Raw genomic sequence first — 14,023 nt, forward strand, 5'->3', positions numbered from 1 at the left:
TACATGATGAGTATTCCTATTAATCCAACTAGATGCAGATCTTTTGCATGTTCAAGTAGAGGTCCTACACACATCTGACAGGCAATTTCCTTCACAGATGAATCCTCCTCACTTTGACCAAACAAACCATGAATACAAGCACAGTTGTTATCACAATAATGCATCAGCTTTATAAACTTTGAGAAATTTATTTGATATCGCGTGTCATGATTTTATGTCCACATAGAAGTGCACTCACTGCTGTACCTGTGCATGCCAGTAGAGATGTAGGTTACCCACTCTGCTAATGAAAAGACAGTCACAACACCTGAACCTGAAGTGTGGGAAAGCTCTGGTAGTAAAGTATTTTCTCCTTGAGGAATGGCAAAGTCAAGGAACTCCAGCATCAAAATTGGTACCAAGCTTAGGCTTACCACGTTTTAATCTTAAAAACTGGGGGATTAGATAGTGTAATTTATTATTAATTCTTTCCTTTCTCAGATGTTATTATTATTATTATTATTATTATTATTATTATTATTATTATTATTTCTTTCTCAGACCTTAGGTCTGGTTCGAAATGAAAGTGACGTGGACCTTGATCAAGCGTGACTTCCTTTTAACTGTACGGTATATGTTACATTGCGTTTAGGAACTTTCGGGTAATTGAACACGTATCAATAATTACGGATTTCTGTAGTTGTATATATATGTTTGGATGTAGCTGTATTGCGTTGATGTACTGGTGGATATTGTGTGGTATGACTCCTGTAGTTGATAGTATAATTGGTATAATGTCAACTTTATCCTGATGCCACATGTCCTTGACTTCCTCAGCCAGTTGGATGTATTTTTCAATTTTTCCTCCTGTTTTCTTTTGTATATTTGTTGTATTGGGTATGGATATTTCGATTAGTTGTGTTAATTTCTTCTTTTTATTGGTGAGTATGATGTCATGTTTGTTATGTGGCGTTGTTTTATCCGTTATAATGGTTCTGTTCCAGTATAATTTGTATTCATCATTCTCCAGTACATTTTGTGGTGCATACTTCTATGTAGGAACGGGTTGTTTTAAAAGTTTATGTTGTAAGGCAAGCTGTTGATGTATTATTTTTGCGACATTGTCATGTCTTCTGGGGTATTCTGTATTTGCTAGTATTGTACATCCGCTTGTGATGTGATCTACTGTTTCTATTTGTTGTTTACAAAGTCTGCATTTATCCGTTGTGGTATTGGGACCTTTAATAATATGCTTGCTGTAATACCTGGTGTTTATTGTTTGATCCTGTATTGCAATCATGAATCCTTCTGTCTCACTGTATATATTGCCTTTTCTTAGCCATGTGTTGGATGCGTCTTGATCGATGTGTGGCTGTGTTACATGATACGGGTGCTTGCCATGAAGTGTTTTCTTTTTCCAATTTACTTTCTTCGTATCTGTTGATGTTATGTGATCTAAAGGGTTGTAGAAGTGGTTATGAAATTGCAGTGGTGTAGCCGATGTATTTATATGAGTGATTGCCTTGTGTATTTTGCTAGTTTCTGCTCGTTCTAGAAAGAATTTTCTTAAATTGTCTACCTGTCCATAATGTAGGTTTTTTATGTCGATAAATCCCCTTCCTCCTTCCTTTCTGCTTAATGTGAATCTTTCTGTTCCTGAATGTATGTGATGTATTCTATATTTGTGGCATTGTGATCGTGTAAGTGTATTGAGTGCTTCTAGGTCTGTGTTACTCCATTTCACTACTCCAAATGAGTAGGTCAATACTGGTTTGGCATAAGTATTTATAGCTTTTGTCTTGTTTCTTGCTGTCAATTCTGTTTTCAGTATTTTTGTTAGTCTTTGTCTATATTTTTCTTTTAGTTCTTCTTTAATATTTGTATTATCTATTCCTATTTTTTGTCTGTATCCTAGATATTTATAGGCATCTGTTTTTTCCATCGCTTCTATGCAGTCGCTGTGGTTATCCAATATGTAATCTTCTTGTTTAGTGTGTTATCCCTTGACTATGCTATTTTTCTTACATTTGTCTGTTCCAAAAGCCATACTTATATCATTGCTGAATCCTTCTGTTATCTTTAGTAATTGGTTGAGTTGTTGATTTGTTGCTGCCAGTAGTTTTAGATCATCCATGTATAGCAAATGTGTGATTTTGTGTGGGTATGTTCTAGTAATATTGTATCCATAATTTGTATTATTTAGCATGTTGGATAGTGGGTTCAGAGCAAGGCAGAACCAGAAAGGACTTAATGAGTCTCCTTGGTATATTCCACGCTTAATCTGTATTGGCTGTGATGTGATATTATTTGAATTTGTTTGGATATTAATTGTGGTTTTCCAATTTTTCATTACTATGTTTAGGAACTGTATCAATTTAGGATCTACTTTGTATATTTCCAATATTTGTAGTAACCATGAGTGGGGTACACTATCAAAAGCTTTTTGGTAATCAATGTATGCATAGTGTAGCGACCTTTGTGTAGTTTTAGCTTGGTATGTCACCCTCTGCATCTATTATCAGTTGCTCTTTACATCCTCGTGCTCCTTTGCAACAGGCTTTTTGTTCTTCATTTCTAATTTTGTTCTGTGTTGTATGGGTCATTAATTTCTGTTTAATGACTGAAGTTAATATTTTGTATATTGTTGGTAGGCATGTTATGGGGCGATATTTAGCTGGGTTCGCTGTGTCTGCTTGATCTTTAGGTTTCAGATATGTTATTCTGTGTGTAAGTGTCTCAGGGAATGTGTATGGGTCTGCAATGTAACTGTTAAATAATTTAGTTAGATGTGAATGTGTTGAGGTGAACTACTTTAACCAGAAATTTGTTATTTTATCATTTCCAGGGGCTTTCCAATTGTGAGTAGAATTAATTGCTTGGGTGACTTCATGTTGCAAAATTATCACTTCAGGCATTTGTGGTATCATCTTGTATGTGTCTGTTTCTGCTTGTATCCATCGTGCATGCCTGTTATGTTGTACCGGGTTTGACCATATGTTGCTCCAGAAGTGTTCCATGTCTGTTATGTTTGGTGGATTGTTTATTTTAATGTGTGTGTTATCTATTGTCTGGTAAAATTTCTTTTGGTTTGTGTTGAATGTTTGGTTTTGTTTCCTTCTACTTTCACTTTTTTTGTATCTTCTGAGTCGTTTGGCTAATGCTTGTAATTTCTGCTTCTTTTCGTCTAATTGCTCTATCGCTTCTTGTTGTGAGATTTTACCTAACCTTTTTCGTTTTTTTTTCCGAGATTTCATTTCTTATAAATTGTGTTAGCTGTCCGATGTCTTTTCTCAGTTTTTCTATTTTGATCTGTAGCCTGTGTTGCCATGCTGGTTTTGTGGGTTTCTTCTGTGTGTTTGTTGGTTCTGATCTCTGCCTAGTGTGTATATTTAGTGTAGTGAGTGCTCCTATATAAACCAGTAGTTGTAACTCTTCCATAATTGTATATTCATTTATTTTGTTGTGTATGATTGTGTTGATAGTTTTTATTGTTGTTTCGACTTGTGGGTTACTTGGCAGTCTATGCAAGAATGGAATAATGTCTGTATTTGTGTCTTTGTATTCTATATATGTTAGCTGAAATTTTTCTTCTATATCTAACATCTGTGTCACTTTGTGTTCTATTTGTGCTTGTTCTGGTGGCTGTCTTAAGATTTCGTTTTCCTCTGATTGTTTAATTGGTGCGTGTTGTTCTTTGTTTGTTTGCTCTGGGATGTTTGAGTCCATTACTGTATTTTCTTCTTCTTCTGATTGCACATTATTTTGTTCCAGTATTTGTTGTACTTGTTGTTTGATGTTTTCTAATTCTGACTGGGGTATCCTGTCATTTTTTATTATTACACGGATCTGATCAGCTAGTCATTGTTCTGTTAAAAATTTTAATTCTGGGTATCTGGTAATAAATGTTGTGTGTACTTGTGATCTGTATCCAGTTGTGTTGGTTCCTAGGTTTGTTGCTTGGTAATAACAGAACATGAGGTGTCGATTAACTTCATCTGACCATCTCATCCTCTGTCTTTGTTTTCCTTCTAGGGTGGTTGCAGGAAGCATATCCTGCAAAACACCTCTATTTGGATTTAAATCATTTTCCAGTTGGCTAGCAGTGTCGTTACCATTGTGGGCGGGCATAGGGTTCAAGCGTCGTCCCCGACCATGACGGCGCTTGTCCGAGGCTTCTTTAGTTCTGTCCCGAACCAACTAATCACACTAAAAGGGGGTTTAGCCCTATTAGTGGTTTGTTCTTTTTGTCGCCTTTTACGACTGGCAGAACATACCGGAGGCCTATTCTTTTCCCGGGCCTCCACGGGGATGATTATTATTATTATTATTATTATTATTATTATTATTATTATTATTATTTCCTTCACTTTCTCAGACGTTAAGTCCGGTTAAAAATGGAGTGACGCGGACCTTGATCAAGCGTCACTTCCTTTTAACTGTACGGTATATGTTATATTGCATTTAGGAACTTTTAGGTAATTGAACATGTATCAATAATTACGGATTTCTGTAGTTGTATATATATGTTTGCATGTAGCTGTATTGCATTGATGTACTGGTGGATATTGTGTGGTATGACTCCTGTAGTTGATAGTATAATTGGTATGATGTCAACTTTATCCTGATGCCACATGTCTTTGACTTCCTCAGCCAGTTGGATGTATTATTATTATTGTTATTATTTTACAGATAATTCTGTCATAGTACTGAACATACTAAAATGTAGACTTTCACGGCTGGAAATGTCATGACCATTATGATTATCTGGGCTGTTATGCCGTGGTCGGTTGATGAATTTTGTCTCAATTCCCACCGTTTCGTCCCCCCCCCCCCCCCCTGCAGGAGACATCTTCAAGGGGGTCTGTAGCTCGATGGAAGGTCCAACACACCCTCTGGCTCGCTACTGACTGCCGCTAAATACCGTGTCCGCGCGCTCCCACGCCGCAGCGTGACATCATGTGTTTTGAAAACGTCAGTGCAATTGGCTGCTGTCCGCTGCCGTCGATCGCCATTGCCATCACCCAGTAGTGGACGGGTGGTACACATCATCTTTAACACCAGTATCCATATACTGTTTAATTTCATGCCCTCTTCCTTTCAATTGAAATTATTAGGGTGTTTAGCAATTTCTATTGCCTCCCTGTAGAGTCTTTTGTAATATCGACTTGTGGCAGCTAGTAATTGCATCTCCTCAAAACGAATATGGTGGTTCCCTGGCTGGAAAGCATGCTCCACAACAGCTGTTTGTTCCATTTCTCCTCTTCTACAATTGCCCTTGTGCCCTTCCAAACGTTTTGAAACACTTCTTTTAGTGGTACCCACATAAACATCTCCACAGCTGCATGGGATCCTATAAACTCCAGCTTTTTCCAATGGTTTGCGATCATCCTTGGCAGGCTTAAAGTATTCCTGTATCTTCCTGGTGGGCTTGTAATTTACGGTAATATTCCACTTCATCAGGATCCTCCCTATTCTTTCCGTTACATTTTTAACAAACGGCAGGAAAACCTTAGATTTTGCAGTAGCCTGTATGTCGCTATGATTTCTGCGTGGCTGTCTCAACAAACATTTTATTTTGGCAGATGAATATCTGTTCTTCATTAGTGCATTGTAGAGATATTCCATCTCCACGTCGAGCAACTCAGGTTCACAAATATTTCTAGCTCTGTCTGCTAACGTCTTAATAACACCCTGCTTCTGTTGTGGGTGGTGGTTCGAATCCCGGTGCAAATAACAGTCCATGTGTGTGGGTTTGTGATATACTGAGTGCCCCAAACTACCATTTTCGTTTCTAATAACCAGCACATCGAGGAAATGTAATTTGTCGTCTACCTCCTCCTCCATTGTAAACTGAATTCTCGAGTTTATACTATTCAGATGTTTGTGGAACCGGCTTAGTTCCTCCCTGCCATGCCTCCACAGCAGAAACGTGTCATCCAAGTATTGGAACCACACATTTGGTTTTTTGCTTGCAGTACCTAAGGCCTGTTCTTTGAACAACACTTAAACAGTTCTGAAATATCGGCAGGAAAAATTCGATCAAGCTGTTCCAGCACATCATTAAGTGGAACCATGGTAAACAGTGATACCACATCAAAGCTGACCAATATGTCCTCCAGCTGGACCACTATGCCATTCAAACCCCCACACATGGACTGTAATCCTACAGGATCAAATAAAATTCAGTTCAGTATGATTTCACTGTCACACATAACTTGGACCTCAATAGAGACAACAGCTTTGTAAACTGCGATGAATGTTCCCTCTGCCGTGGTGTCTAACCTATCTTTCTGAAATATGCTTCTCATTTTCCTCTTTAACAAAATATCAGCTAAAGGCTATTACCAGGTCCCAATAACAGGAAATGTTTATATTACTATTTCTAAAGCCAAAGGAGGGCATATTGCCTCCAGGCAGCTACCGAAGTGTCGCACACTCTAGCTGTGCAGGAAGGACTCTTGAATGGATTATAAACAGACTTCTAGTGTGGACCCTTGACCCTTATAACCATGGAATTTATCAGACATTTCTCATGTGGATTTCAGAATTACAAATCCACACTTGACAATCTAATTCAGCAGTTTGTGTGTGTATAAAGGCAGATGTCCTGTTATCTTCCCTCATGGTGACATTAAAATCTACCTCCCAAGTCACTTCCAGAGTGCTATGCAGAGTTGTGGGCAGTCAAACTACTAGAGCAAGTTTGTCTATTCAGACTCTCAGTGTTTTACAAGTTAGTCAACAAATAAGATAGCTCATATGGTGCAAGACACTGTCTTCCCATAACAGGATAAAAGAGGTGGTATTCTGCTGGGACTGAAGGAAATGATGTTGCTGACAGAGCAATGAAAGCAGCCTGCCAGGGAAACACAATAGTCCACTAGAATGTTGCTCCCTTTCCACCCCATCCTCTCCCCTCACATGCTGATGGCTGTGTGGAGACCCAGTGGCAGGAAGTGGCAAATAACAAGCTGTATTCAGTCAAACCAATAAGCCGACAATAGCAAACGTAGTTCGGTTATCAGTGGGAAGACAAAGTGGTGCTCACTCACCTTCATTTCAGACAGTACCCAGTGACAAACACTTACCTCTTTGGACTAGAAGATCCATCAGAAAGCAGCTTTGTGTATTAAGACACAGAATGCATCATGTTCTAACATCTTGTGTTTTATATGCCTTGGTATACTGAGGGACTTATCCTAAGTTTTGGCCATATGAGATAATACCCAGAAAATTATTGAAACTTCATGGTGTCATTTCATAGCCAATCTGAATGGACAAAGATTTTAATTTGTTCCAATATGATGACTCATCCTATTAACTGCATAGTCATCCAGCCACATTTATGTACAATCCATTTTTTCAGTATTTTTAATAGAAGAGAATAATACAGACAGAGATACTGATGAATGTATGTGCAATATTTTAATGATTAGATTTGTAGATTTATAGACTTTATTTTTAATTTTAACAACTATGACTACTTCTACCACTGTACTGAGAATGGACGCCGATGACCTTACTGTGTAGTGCTCAAGATGTTCATGGTGTAACACTTTCCATTCCCGTCAGTAAGTAGCAGTTCCCTCCAGGTCTGTTTTATTGCAAAAGATTGAAATACAACATCTAGAAATGCTAATACCATCAGTAATCCATTACATGAAGTTGCATTTTGAGCGCTACATTGGGATAAACTGCAATAATAAATCCTGTCAGTCTGCACTCAGTGTTCTACCCATTGTTTGAGAAGAGACCTGCATACCTAATGTCTTTTAGAGCTATCTCATTGTCCCCATGGAAATTCTGCTTCATAGGCTGTGCTTCTAATATTGCTTTCTTAACAGTGAAACAAATTGTGGCTTTTGGGGTTGCTAAGCAGTCACAACAATAATGTTTGAAGTATTTTAAAAAAATGAATGACACTTTATTTGTCAAAGTTGTATTAGAAACACTGACACTTTGTGATGTAATAAAATCAGTGCTGTTTGTGAGATAACCTAAATACACAAATCAATGTAATGACTGCAAAGTCTAATCATACTACCTCAAGCTGCACAAATATTAGACATAATTTCACTGTCTTTTCTTCAAAGTCTTTTGCTATCAAATTAATATTGCCCAAGGCAAGGTTATCTTTCATATCACTCTCTTTTAAAGTAATGCAAGTGATCTGTTTCAACACAAATTATATGTTCACACTACAAACAATGGTGCTCTTTTGCTAATTTTTAATACAAGGAATTTCAGTTATAAGTTGTCAGCTTGTTTAAAGACTCCATCATGGTCAGATAGGTTTTCCCATAAGTCCAGCATTAAAGAAAGAAAGAAAACTTTCTTTATCACATACTTCCTAACCATTTTTCTTACATTCTAACATAACTGATCATAAGTAACAATACATACAAATTTAATGTGATAAGTACTCTTCAGCATTGTAAAATTCCTTTTCCACCAGATAATCTATGAGGTTCTTTGACAACTTATTGCCATGTACATTGTTACACAGTTTTCAGGCAGACTTCTTAGTAATTTGATGCATGAGTACTGGCGTCCTCCTTCAAGCATTGTCAGTCAGTGGGGTATGCTTCGTATGTCATTCTTCCCTTGTGTGTTGTGGGGGTGTAGTCTAGGATTTGTAGTCTACTCTGAACTATCTTTTGTGACACATATTACAGTTTTATATATGTACAAGAACGTAAAAGTTAAGATGCCTAGTCCTTTGAAACAGTTTCTTCTTGTTTCAGAACTCTTTCTTCTCAATATGATGCTGATTACTTTTTTTCTTGAATGTTTGCATTTCCCCACATTATCACTCCATACTGCAAATATGGTTCAAAGAGTCCATGATATACTGTGCACAGAAGCCATCTGTCTGCATACTGTGATAACTACATTACAAATATGACAGAGCTGAGGTTCTTGCAGACAGAAAGGTGTTTCCATTTCACTTCATTTTCCACAGTAATATCTAAGAATCTAGTAGATTCTACTTCTTCCAGTACTGTTTAATCTACCTCTAAACCCATGTACACAGCCTTCTCTTTATTTCTGAATACTGTATACATAGTCGTTTTTAGGTTTAGAACAAATCCATATTCTAGGAGCAACTGAGCTGTGGTGTTTGCAAATATGTATGCTCTTCACTCAAGCTCTACCACATTTTTCTCATTGTTCAGTATCGTCATGCCATCTGTATACAATATTTTCTTCTCCTCTTCTGGTTGTGTATAACAGCTGTAGGCAAAACTAAGTTAATTGTTGGATGTTTTAACCAGTCACCTGATTCTGCTGTGACAGTTCTAGAGTTGTTCAAAGAAAGTCTACAGTCAGCAGTCTATAAATACCCAGATTGTGCAATACTAGTTGAAGGTGACTTCAACATACTGACTATAGACTGTAACATCTATGAACTCATTGTGGAGATGAGGGTGGGGGAGCAAAGGGTTTGAGACAGACAATTTTGTTGAAGTACTGTTGAACAAGTTTTCTGAAACTTGTCCTTAGCAGTCATTTCAGCAGGCTGCACACAATGGAAATATCTTACACCTTGTAGCTACAAAAGGTCAGACCTTACCAACAGCATGATACATGATAAGTACAGCAACTATATAGTTACAAAAGTTAATAATTCAGTCAAGAAGGCCAGGAGAGTGTTTCTGCCAGAAAGAGCAGATAAGTTGTTAGCGTCTCATTCAGATAGTAAAATAACACAGACACATTTTTGGCAAAGTTTAAACAGATTGTAAATTATGTTTTGGAGAACTACATGCCTAAAAAATGGATTAAGGATGGATAACACCTGCCATGGTGTAACAATGAAATTCAGAAAATGCTGAGGAATCAAAGGGTGTTTTACTCTTTGTTCAAAAGAGAACGTAAAAATGGCAACAAGCATAGGTTAGTAGAGATTCATGTATCTGAACAGATCTGTGCATGAAACATACACCAATTATCATCATCATCATAATCATCATCGCAAAAGATATGTCCAAGAACCTGAGAAAATTCTGGTTCTATGTGAAATTGCTAAGTGAGTCTAAGGCTTTCATCCGGCCACTCATTGACCAGTCTCATGTGGCAACATAAGACAGTAATACACAAGCTGAGCTTTTAAATTTCATGTTTAAGAAACTGATCATCACTGGACCATCAACAAGATTCCTAATGGACAACATAGTAAAAAGCATCCCTGGTGCAGACGAACAACTGAAAGAGTTGAAAACAAGTTTTGAGGCCCATATGGAATGCCAATTCTGTTTTACAAAGAGTACTTCACAGCACTGGTCTCTTACCTAGCTTACATTAATTGCAAATCTCCAAGTCCCAAGCGACTAGAAAAAAGCCCAGGTGACTTCTGTATATAAGAAAGATAAAAGGACAGGCCTGCAAAATTACAGATCAATACTCATAATATTGGTTTGTTGCAGAATCCTTGAACATATTCTCAGTTCAAATATAATAAATTTCCTTAAGAGAGACTGACTAGCTTATATCCACAAATCAGCACAGTTTTAGAAAGCATTGCTCATGCGAAAGTTAGCTTGCTTTTTTCTCACCCGATATCCTGCATACTATGGATGAAGGGCAACAGGCAGATTGATGCTTTTCAGAAATCTAAAAATGCGCAGACGCAGTGCCCCACTGCAGTCTGTTAAAGGCATGAGCATGTAGAATAGGTTCCCAGATATGTGAGTGACTAAGACTTCTTAAGTAACAGAATGCAGTATATTGTCCTTGATGGCAAATGCTCATCACAGGAAAGTGTATCATCAGTAGTGCCCTAACGAAGTGTGGTATGACTGCTATTATTATCTATATACATAAATGATCTGAAGGACAAGGTGGGAAGCAACCTGCAGTTATTTGCTGATGATGCTATTGTGTACGGTAATGTGTCAAAGTTGAGTGACAGTAAGGAGATACAAGATGACTCCAACAAAATTTCTGTTTGGTGTGATGAATGGCAGCTAACTTGAAAAATAGAAAAATATAAGTTAATGTGGACAAGGAGAAAACAAACACTGCTCAGATACAGCGTTAGTAGTGTCCTCCTTGACACAGTCACATTTCAATATCTGCGTGTAATGTTGCAAAGCAATACAAAATGGAATGAGGATGTGAGGGTTGTGGTAGGGAAGGTGAATAGTTGACTTTGGTTAATTGGGAGAATTTTGGGAAAGTGTGGTACACCTCTAAAGGAGACCACAGATGGGACACTACTGTGTGAGCCATGCTCTTCTTCCTCTGGCCCATCACCAGAGGGGGGACACGGTGCTTAGCGTGCGAGTGCTGGTGGCTTTCAGAGAGAGAGGATGTACTAGCATACAGGTAGTTGCTGGCAGGTGGGTCGCGTGCACGGCTGCATTTTGCGAGCGGGATTGTATCGTACGGTGAGCTGTTTTGAGGTGGGAAGCCATGCCTGGTCACGGTTTTGGTTGTGACTCATCCAGAAGGGCAGTGAGGTGATGTGCATGGAGGCATGATGTTCTGCCATTTGTATCACTGAGTTCCCGGCTTGTGGTAAGATTGCTCTTTCCTTATGTATTGTACTCCCCCCCTTTTTACAGCCACTAGCAGTTTTACTCTGTGCTTGTGGCTTGGTTGATTACGTAGTTTCTTTTTAAATATATATATTTAAAAACAAAGATGATGTGACTTACCATACGAAAGCGCTGGCAGGTCGATAGAAACACAAACAGACACATACATACACACAAAATTCAAGCTTTCGCAACAAACTGTTGCCTCATCAGGAAAGAGGGAAGGATAGGGAAAGACGAAAGGGAGTGGGTTTTAAGGGAGAGGGTAAGGAGTCATTCCAATCCCGGGAGTGGAAAGACTTACCTAAGGGGGAAAAAAGGACAGGTATACACTCGCACACACGCACATATCCATCCACACATACAGACACAAGCAGACATAATATAATTTTTCCCACGTGGAATGTTTCCTTCTATTATATATATCACAGTTTAAGCCCCTTTTCCCTTTTATCCTTTTATGTATGTATGTATGTATGTATGTATGTATGTGTGTGTTGGGTTGCAGTAGGTCTGGCAACTGATTATTGGCATTATCAAAATCATTATTGAGAATTATGCCCCACATTGCAGGGCCGACATTGCTTTCCGATGTTCCACACCCAACTGTGATCTTGTACCCTGTACCTTGGGCGCATATTTGGGTTGACAGAGTTGCCTATTCTGAGGCGTGCCTCTCACTATCTCTGTCAGGGCCTGTATTGCTCGATCCCCCGGAACTTGGCCTAGCTCTCCAACTCTCATTCCTACTTAATGATAAATCCAGACTTGAGTAGGACCATATCATTGTGATATATTCTTGAGTACTGCTCAAGTATTTGGGATCCATACCAAGTTGGATTAAAGAAACGCATCGAAGCAATTCAGAGGCAGTTTGCTAGATTTGTTACTGGTGGGTTCAACAAGACGTGTTATAGAGATGGTTCAGGAACTCAAATGGGAATCCCTGGAGGGCAGGCAATTTTTTTTTTTTTGAGGAACACTACTTTTAAAATTTAAAGAACTGGAGTGTGCAGCTGACTGCAGAATGATTCTGCTGCTGCCAACATACGTTTCGCCTAAGGGCCAAGGAGGTACGAAACATGAAATCAGGGCTCACGCAGAGGCAGGCAGACAGTTGTCTTATCGTCACTATTTGCTGTTGGAATAGGAGATGAAATGACTAATAGTGATACAGGATGCCCTCCACTATGCACTGTACAGTGGCCTGCAGAATTATGTATCCGGAAGTAGATGTACACTCCTTTCACCTCCATGCTTAGTTGCTGCAGTATGTCATATTAAATTGTACCTAGTTTAGGAGCTATGTCATGTGCAGCTTTTAGCACAGACTATAATTCCTACAGGGAGAAAGAGGCATACTTTGGTGTGCATATATTAAGTGGGTGTCAGACAGCAAAAATGCTTTGCCATATTTGTACTATATTCTTAAGTGTTATTTGAAGGACATCATTGTTAAATATTGGCAAGAGCTGATGTTTTTCTGATATCATCCTGACTGACTCCCATACCTTCACTGCTCGTGTGAAAGACAATGTATGTTATGTACTCTATCATTTTTCTCTCTGTAATTACCCATCTAGCTTTACCCTTTGCCTTCTAAAGGCCAAGAGATTCTCTCCACTCAGCCTAGTCCTGAATCCATCCAAGCCAGCTTCTCTGTCCAATTGCTGAGCTCAATACAGTTCCCCCCAGTCATTTAATAAACAAAGTAAGAGCATATGGACTATCAGACCAAATGTGTGATTGGATTGAAGAGTTCCTAGATAATAGAACACAGCATGTCATTCTCAATGGAGAGAACTCTTCCGAAGTAAGAGTTATTTCAGGTGTGCCACAGGGGAGTGTCATAGGACCATTGCTATTCACAATATACATAAATGACCTTGTGGATGACATCGGAAGTTCACTGAGGCTTTTTGCAGATGATGCTGTGGTATATCGAGAAATTGTAACCATGGAAAATTGTACTGAAATGCAGGAGGATCTGCAGCAAATTGATGCATGGTTCAGGGAATGGCAATTTAATCTCAATGTAGACAAGTGTAATGTGCTGCAAATACATAGAAAGAAAGATCCCATATCATTTAGCTACAAAATAGCAGGTCAGCAACTGGAAGCAGTTAATTCCATAAATTATCTGGGAGTACGCATTAGGAGTGATTTAAAATGGAATGATCATATAAAATTAATAGTCGGTAAAGCAGATGCCAGACAGATTCATTGGAAGAATCCCAAGGAAATGCAATCTGAAAACAAAGGAAGTAGGTTACAGTATGCTTGTTCGCCCACTGCTTGAATACTGCTCAGCAGTGTGTGTTCCGTACCAGATAGAGTTGATAGAAGAGATAGAGAAGATCCAACGGAGAGCAGTGAACTTTGTTACAGGATCATTTAGTAATTGCGAAAGCATTACGGAGATGATAGATAAACTCCAGTGGAAGACTCTGCAGGAGAGACGCTCAGTAGCTCGCTACGGGCTTTTGTTGAAGCTTCAAGAACAT

General features: G+C 38.6%; 1 protein-coding gene across 1 annotated transcript in view; it reads right to left on the reverse strand.

Moving 5' to 3' along the window:
• Positions 1–14,023, reverse strand: part of LOC124711773 — a 76,709-nt gene that overhangs the window by 21,296 nt on the left and 41,390 nt on the right. The window lies entirely within an intron of this gene.

Source organism: Schistocerca piceifrons, chromosome 8 (assembly GCF_021461385.2).
Source record: "Schistocerca piceifrons isolate TAMUIC-IGC-003096 chromosome 8, iqSchPice1.1, whole genome shotgun sequence".
Taxonomy (NCBI): domain Eukaryota; kingdom Metazoa; phylum Arthropoda; class Insecta; order Orthoptera; family Acrididae; genus Schistocerca; species Schistocerca piceifrons.